The sequence below is a fragment of the Triticum dicoccoides genome, chromosome 2A (genome assembly GCF_002162155.2).
Source record: "Triticum dicoccoides isolate Atlit2015 ecotype Zavitan chromosome 2A, WEW_v2.0, whole genome shotgun sequence".
Taxonomy (NCBI): Eukaryota; Viridiplantae; Streptophyta; class Magnoliopsida; order Poales; family Poaceae; genus Triticum; species Triticum dicoccoides.
In genome coordinates this window covers 45,133,334-45,141,909 of record NC_041382.1, presented here as the reverse complement: position 1 = coordinate 45,141,909, position 8,576 = coordinate 45,133,334, and the positions used below count along the sequence as shown (strand labels likewise).

At 52.8% G+C, this 8,576-nt stretch overlaps 1 pseudogene; it reads left to right on the top strand.

Moving 5' to 3' along the window:
• Positions 1 to 8,576, top strand: part of LOC119357556 — a 16,168-nt pseudogene continuing 7,592 nt past the window's right edge.

Genomic DNA, 8,576 nt, shown 5'->3' with positions numbered 1-8,576 from the left:
ATGTCGGCTGTTGACTCGTGGCACTTTTGTGCCAAGCTTGCCCGACAATTCATGAGAGGGTGGGGTGCAAACCTTGGGCGGGACCTCCAAGAGCAGAAAAAGGCCCTTCTGCTGGCTATCCAAGCTCTGGATGCCCGTGCTGACACGTCTGGAATCTCCCCAGATGAGTGGGTGGTGCGATATGACCTTGAAGACCAGCTTTCAACCATCTACACTGATGAAGAGGCCTACTGGCATCTGTGTGGTACCCAACGGTGGGTACTCCGGGGAGATGCCAACACCGCCTATTTCCAGGCAGTGGCGAACGGTCGCCGGCGCCGCAACTCCATCCACTGCCTCTGGGATGGAGAGACCCCTCTCGTTCGCCCCTCGGCCATCCATTCCCATGTGGATGGCTTCTACAAGGCCCTATTTACCCCCACCCCTCGGGGTGGGGCTAGTCTCGCCCCCGACATTTGGTCCGGTGCTCAATTGGTCTCGGATGCGGCCAATGCTGCTTTAGTGGCCCCCTTCGCCGAAGATGAGGTTCTCGAGGCTATTAAAGGGATGACCCCCTCCTCGGCCCCGGGTCCGGATGGCCTACCAGTGACGTTTTTTAAGACGTTCTGGCCGACCATCAAACCGGAGGTCATGGCCCTGTTCGAGGAATTCTTCTCAGGCACTATGGATCTTGGGCGCCTCAACTACGGCATCGTGATCCTCATCCCCAAGGTCCCGGGCGCCTCCGACATCCGCCAATTTTGACCAATCACCGTGATCAATGTGATATTTCGGATCTTGGCCAAAGGGTACGCCAATATGGTGACTCTGCTCGTGGACACGATTACCCACCCGAATTAATCCGCCTTCATTAAAGGCCGATTTATTCTTGATGGGGTTCTGGTATTCCACAAAGTCCTTCACGAGGTCCGGCTGAGACACCATCGGGTGGTGTTTCTGAAGCTCGACTTCCACAAGGCCTATGACACGGTCCACTGGCCCTTCTTGCGGGAAGTGTTGCTTCGCAAGGGCTTCGACGACCGTTGGGTGACTAGGGTCATGCAGCTTGTCTCCTGCGGACGGACTGCTGTGAACATCAACGGGGACATCGGGCCCTACTTCCCCACCCTCTACGGGGTTCACCAGGGCGACCCTTTCTTGCCTTTTCTGTTCAAGATGGTGGTTGATGCCCTGGCGTCCATCCTTGATAAGGCAAAGTATGCTGGCCATATTCATGGTATCGTCCCTCACCTCGTCGAAGGGGGAGGGGTCTCCCTGATGAAGCTATGTACCTAGGGTAGGGTCACGGACCTGTCCTAACTGCCCTATCCAAGGACACCTCTAGAATAAATCACCTTTCAATCGACTTGGAGGTGTTCCACTCGACAGACTCGTAGACATTCGACCAAGAAGCAATTACTCGACCAAGATCCAACCACTCGACGGCCAGGAGACCTAAAGTCACTCCGCACGCTAACGGTCGGTCATTAAGTAGCTTATGGTCATCATAGCACTTTATTACTAGCGTTATCAGTAACGCCCTACCTTAATGTACATTGAACCCTTCGTAACGTGGGCTGGCCGGGGTCCTGGCGCACTCTATATAAGCCACCCCCTCCTCCGAGACAAGGGTTCGCACCTCTGTAACTCATACACGCATAATCTAGTCGACCGCCTCCAGGCTCCGAGAAGTAGGGCTTTTACTTCTTCCGAGAAGGGCCTGAACTCGTAAACCTTGCGTCCTTACAACCTCTCCATAGCTAAGATCTCGCCTCTCCATACTTACCCCCCTACATTACTGTCAGACTTAGAACCACGACAGTTGGCGCCCACCGTGGGGCAGGTGTTTTAGCATTTTGTTGGAGGAGTTGCGATCTTTTCCGACCCGAATCATCATGGTTTTCGACGGAGTTTTGGTGGAGGGCAGCGAGATCCGTCTCGGCGCGCTCACGTTCATCGCCGACGACTCCGCCTGGCTTCAGGAGGCTCCGCTCGACATGGACGCGCTCCCTGTCCGCGGGGCAACGCACTTTAGCGCGTGCGTCCACGGTGTTCTCCTGCGGCAACCGTCGACCCCCTACTGGTCGACTCCTGTGTTGTCCTCCCTTCCCGCTTCCCGCCGGTGCAAGCGCTCCGGTCGGTCGAGGCTTCGGCGGTGGGTGAGACACGCGGTGGCCCGTCAGTCGGCCACCCCTCAAGCCGCGGCGATCGAGCCCGACGAATCCCTCTATGGCCTGTTCGACCGGCTCCGAAGAGACTGCATCCGAGTGCGACAGCAGCGATCCAGCGGCGGAGGTTCTAATGGTCGATGGACCGCCCAGTCCCCTCGGTTTTACCTGCACCGATGGAGGCGCAAGAGGAGGCGACCCGTCGCGTCCCCATGAGGAGTATCTTCCCGAGCCTCTCACGTCGCGACAGAGAGAAGAACTTCGCCGCCGGAACATGGATGCGCTGCACACTCCTATCGTTGGAGAAACCCCCGAGGCTCGCGCCTTGGAGGACGCGCGCCTGGAAAACTTGGCCGAGTGCACTCGATTGGAGAACTTCCAGCGAGCACTCGACGAGCGTGCGCGACAACGGGTTCCCGAATCCAGTCGACTTCAGCTCTTCCCGCCCCCGCAGGTATATCGGACTCCGATTCAGAATTTAGCAGCTGCGGCCCGTATAGCGGACTCGATTCAGCCTTCCTAGTCGGAGGCTGGCAGAGGCTTGCTGCAGATCAGAGCGTTACTCCAGGCAGCGGGAAATCAGAATTCCGATGTTTCTCAATCGCGGAACATAATTCACAGCAGATCCGTTGCCGCAGACACAGTCCACTCGGCTCACAGCCCGAGATCGCCCCCGAGGCATGAGGGACGTGGAGACCGGCGTGACCAGTATGGGAACCATGAGCAGTATGATCACCGAGTCGATCGTGACGGTCGACGTCGAGTGCCCACGCCTCCCCCGAGGAGCGGGTCGTATGTGCCTCGCCAGCAGGATGACATGCGCCCTCATAGTGGTGGGCGAAGGATTCCAGTCAACCCCAGAGGGCCAGGCTTTGACGCGAGATCCATCCTCGTCCAGGGTCTAGTCGACAGGAACAGGGCTCACCGAGAAGGCCACGACAGAGATGCGCCTGCCAGCAGCAGAGTACATGTTTCGGGGCCAGAGTGCTTTAGTAGAGCCATCAGGGCTGCTGTGATTCCTCCCAATTTCCGGTTGGCGACTGGAGTCAGTAAGTTCACTGGCGAGTCCAAGCCCGATACTTGGCTTGAGGACTACCGAGTGGCCGTCCAGATTGGCGGCGGCAATGATGAAGTGGCCATGAAGCACCTGCCTCTCATGTTGGAGGGCTCGGCCAGAGCGTGGCTAAACCAGTTAGCGCCTAGCAGCATTTACACTTGGGAAGATCTCTCCCGAGTGTTCGTCACCACATTTGAGGGCATATGCAAGCACCCAGCAGGACTGGCGGAATTGCGGTCTTGTGTGCAAAAGCCGAATGAAACTTTGAGGGATTATATCCAGAGATGGATCACGTTACATCACTCGATGGAGAATGTGCCTGACCACCAAGCAGTTTGTGCCTTCAAGGAAGGCGTCATGTACAGAGAGTTGAATTTGAAATTCGGTCGAACCGGAGATATGTCCCTGAATCGGATGATGGAGATTGCCACCAAGTACACTAATGGTGAAGATGAGGATCGACTCAGGAGTGGCAAGCTCAAGTCAGTCGCCCAAGAAACTGGAGACAATTCCAATCGGAAATAGAAGCGGAAAGCCGAGCCAGCGGCTCCCGAGGAAGCCTTAGCTTTGGCCCAAGAAAAGTCTAAAGGGAAACCTAAAGGGCCTTGGAATCCAAAAAAGGTTAAAGACCAGGAGGGGAATGATGTGTTGGACTTACCATGTCTCGTCCACACAAAGAAAGATGAAAAGGGTAATTTCATTTACCCGAAACATACCACTCGGCAGTGTCAACTCTTGATCCAGCAGTTCCAGGGCAAGCAACCCAAGGGTAAGGAAAAGGAGTCAGACAAGGTCGAGGACAAAGAGGATAGTGATGACGGATACCCTCAAGTCAATTCCACCCTGATGATTTTTGCTGATGTTGAGAGCAAAAGTCGACTGAAAGTTATTAACCGAGAGGTGAATATGGTCGCTCCGGCGACACCTAGTTACCTGAAATGGTCTTAGACTGCCATAACATTCGACCAGTCCGACCACCCAATACACATCGCCACCCCTGGGAGGCAAGCTTTGGTGGTCGACCCAGTTGTTGAAGGCACTCGACTGACCAAAGTCCTGATGGATGGCGGCAGTGGTTTGAACATATTATACGCTGAGACGTTGAAGGGGATGGGCATTCCGATGTCCAGACTCAGTGCCAGCAACATGAGTTTCCATGGAGTCATTCCTGGGAAGAAGGCTGAATCACTCGGCCAGATTGCTCTTGATGTGGTTTTCGGTGATTCCAAGAATTACCGCGAAGAAAAGTTGATGTTTGAAGTTGTGGACTTCCAGAGTGCCTATCACGCTATTCTGGGTAGGCCGGCTTATGCACGCTTCATGGCCCGACCATGTTACGTGTATCTCAAATTTAAGATGCCTGGCCCCAAAGGTGTGATCACCATTACGGGCAATCGGAAGAAAGCGGAAGAATGTTTTCAGAAAGGTTCGAGGATCACCGACGCGCAGATGGCAGTGGTGGAGTTGCAGGAATACCAGAAGACTGCAGACCCGAGTGATCTGTTGTGAGCCAAGAAGCCCACTACAGAGTCAGCTTTCCAGTCGACTGGCGATACGAAGACAGCTCACATCCACCCGACCGACCCCGGCGCCACTCCGACTCATATCTCGACAACACTCGACTCCAAATAGGAAGAAGCGCTCATCCAGTTCCTCCGTGAGAACTGGGACATTTTCGCATGGAAGCCTTCTGACATGCCAGGTGTTCCCAGGGAGCTGGCTGAGCATCGCCTGAGAGTCTACTCAAAAGTAAAACCTATCAAGGAACATCTCCGACGGTCCGCCGTCCAAAATAGAAAGGCTATTGGCGAGGAAGTGGCTCGGCTCCTAGCAGCGGAGTTCATCCGAGAAATCTACCACTCCGAGTGGCTCGCCAACGTTGTCATGGTCCCCGAGAAGGACAAGTCACTTCGCATGTGCATTGATTTTAAACATATCAATCGGGCCTGCCCGAAAGATCATTTTCCTCTCCCCCGCATCGACCAGATAGTCGACTCGACCGTGGGATGTGAGCGACTGTCTTTCTTGGATGCCTATTCCGGGTACCATCAGATCCGTCTGTATGGACCTGACGAGATCAAGACAGCTTTCATCACTCCATTCGGGTGCTTCTGTTATATTACCATGCCATTCGGCCTCAAGAATGCCGGAGCTACATTCATGAGGATGATTCAGAAGTGTTTACTCACTCAAATCAGTCGAAATGTAGAAGCATACATGGATGATATCGTGGTCAAGTCACGGAAGGGTTCTGACCTGCTGACTGACCTTGCCGAAACCTTTGCCAACCTCAGGAGGTATGATATCAAGCTTAATCCATCAAAGTGCACATTCGGAGTCCCTGGCGGAAAGTTACTCGGTTTTCTCGTTTCCGAACGGGGAATCGACGCCAATCCAGAAAAAGTTGGCACTATACTTCGAATGAAAAGCCCTGTGCGAGTGCACGACGTCCAGAAGCTTACTGGTTGCTTGGCCGCCCTAAGTCGATTCATATCTCGTCTCGGTGAAAAGGCATTGCCTCTTTACCGATTGATGAAGAAGTCCGACAAGTTCGAGTGGACTCTTGAAGCTGATGCAGCATTTGCAGAGCTCAAAGCTCTGCTCTCCACCCAGCCGGTGCTTGCTGCCCCAATCAGCAAGGAGCCTTTGCTGCTTTATATTGCAGCCACAGGACAAGTCGTCAGTATGGTACTTACGGTCGAGCGGGACGAGGAAGGGAAAACCTTCAAAGTTCATCGCCCAGTATATTATATTTTTGAAGTCTTGACCCCGTCAAAGCAAAGATATCCTCACTATCAGAAGCTTGTATATGGGATTTATATGACCACCAAGAAAGTTGCTCACTACTTCTCTGATCATTCCATTACATTGGTCAGCGACGCTCCATTGTCAGAGATCCTGCATAACAGGGATGCAACCGGTCGAGTGGCAAAACGGGCGATCAAACTCCTTCCCCTAGATATCAAGTTTGAGGCAAAGAAAGCTATCAAGTCCCAAGCAATCGCGAATTTCGTCGCCGAGTGGATTGAACAACAACTGCCGACTCAGGTTCACTCGGAGCATTGGACCATGTTTTTTGACGGTTCCAAGATGCTAAATGGTTCCAGCGCCGGAGTGGTTCCAAGAGGAGATAAACTCAGATATGTTCTTCAAATCCACTTTGATTCCTCTAACAACGAGGCAGAATATGAAGCACTTTTATATGGGTTGCGCATGGCCATTTCACTCGGCATCCGTCGCCTCATGGTCTATGGCTACTCAGATTTGGTGGTCAATCAAGTGATGAAGGAATGGGACGTCAGAAGTCCAGCCATGACTGGTTATTGCAATGCAGTGAGAAAGCTGGAGAATAAATTCGAGGGGTTAGAGCTTCACCACATACCCCGACTGAAAAATCAAGCAGGTGATGATCTGGCAAAAATAGGTTCCAAAAGAGAAGCCATTCCCAGCAATGTGTTTCTAGAACATATCCACACACCATCAGTCCAGGAGGATCCCTTCGCTGAAGAGGCCCCGCAGCCAAAAAGTGCCACGGATCAGAGTGAAGTTGAAGTTCCAGCTGTGGTCGACCTAGTCATGGAAGTCTTGGTTATCACTCCCGTCTGGACGGAACCGTACATCGCATACATCCTAAGGAAAGAACTCCCAGAAGACGAAGAAGAGGCTCGACAGATCGTCCGTCGATCCAAGGCCTTTATAGTCATAAAGGGACAGTTATATAGAGAAAGCGCGACTGGGGTCGGCCAGAAGTGTGTTACACTAGAAGAAGGTCAGATGATCCTTAACGATATCCACTCGGGGACCTGTGGTCATCATGCGTCCTCTCGGACCATTGTGGCTAAAGCATACCGAGCGGGGTTCTACTGGCCAAGAGCCAATGAGATGGCGAAAGAGATAGTCGACAAATGTGAAGGATGTCAGTATTACTCCAATATGCCGCACAAGCCCGCGTCAGCCCTGAAAACCATTCCACTCGTCTGGCCCTTCGCTGTTTGGGGGCTAGACATGGTTGGGCCACTGAGAACAGGCAGGAGCGGCTTCACTCATGTGCTGGTAGCAGTCGACAAGTTCACCAAATGGATTGAAGCCAAGCCTATCAAGAATCTTGATGCTTGCACCGCTATCAGTTTCATCAGAGAGTTGATATTCAGATATGGAGTTCCACACAGCATCATCACCGACAACGGGTCAAACTTCGATTCCGACAAATTCAGGGCCTTCTGCGCCTCTCAGGGCACTCGGGTCGACTATGCTTCAGTCGCTCACCCCCAGTCGAATGGGCAAGCAGAAAGGGCAAACGGCCTAATTCTCAAAGGACTGAAACCCCGATTGATGCGCGATCTCAAGCACGCAGCAGGTGCATGGGTCGACGAGCTTCCATCAATCCTTTGGGGATTGAGGACAACCCCGAATCGATCGACCGGAAGAACCCCATTCTTTTTGGTCTACGGAGCCGAGGTAGTCTTATCGAGTGACCTGCTTCACAACACTCCCAGAGTCGAGCTCTACTCAGAAGATGAGGCAGAACAAGCCCGGCAGGACACAGTCGACCTCGTAGAAGAAGAAAGAGAAATGGCCTTGATTCGATCGACCATCTATCAGCAAGACTTGCGTCAATTCCATGCCAGAAATGTGAAGAGCCGAGCCTTCAAAGAAGGAGACTTAGTCCTCCGAGTGGATCAGCAGAAACCACACAAGCTCGCTCCTACTTGGGAAGGCCCCTTCATAGTCACCAGAGACCTCCACAATGGAGCATACCACCTCTACAATGTCGATCGTCAGATTGATGAGCCACGAGCCTGGAATGCGGAGCTACTCCGCCCCTTTTATACTTGAATTCTCACTCGGATGAGATGTAATAAGAAAAACGCCTATAGTTTATTTGTCAAAGACAAGAGCGTTATAATTTTCCCAGTGATTATTATTGTTTTTGTTTGTGTAAGAAATCCCCCAGTGGGTGGCTTAGCTGCGAATCCGCTTCGCCTAAGTTTGTAAAAACAGTTTCCTACCGAGTGACGAGCCAGCCTCCCACTCGGGGGCTTAGCTGCGAATCCGTTTCGCCTGAGTTTGAAAAAATCCTACCGAGTGGAGAGCAAGCCTCCCACTCGGGGGCTTAGCTGCGAATCCGTTTCTCCTAAGTTTGAAAAAATCCTACCGAGTGGAGAGCAATCCTCCCACTCGGGGGCTTAGCTGCAGTCCAGCACTCGCCTAAGTTTGAAAAAATCCTACCGAGTGGAGAGCAATCCTCCCACTCGGGGCCTTAGCTGCAGTCCAACACTCGCCTAAGTTCTCTCACTTAGAGACCTAGCTGCAGTCCGGCACTCGCCTAAGTTTGAAAAAATCCTACCGAGTGGAGAGCAATCCTCCCACTC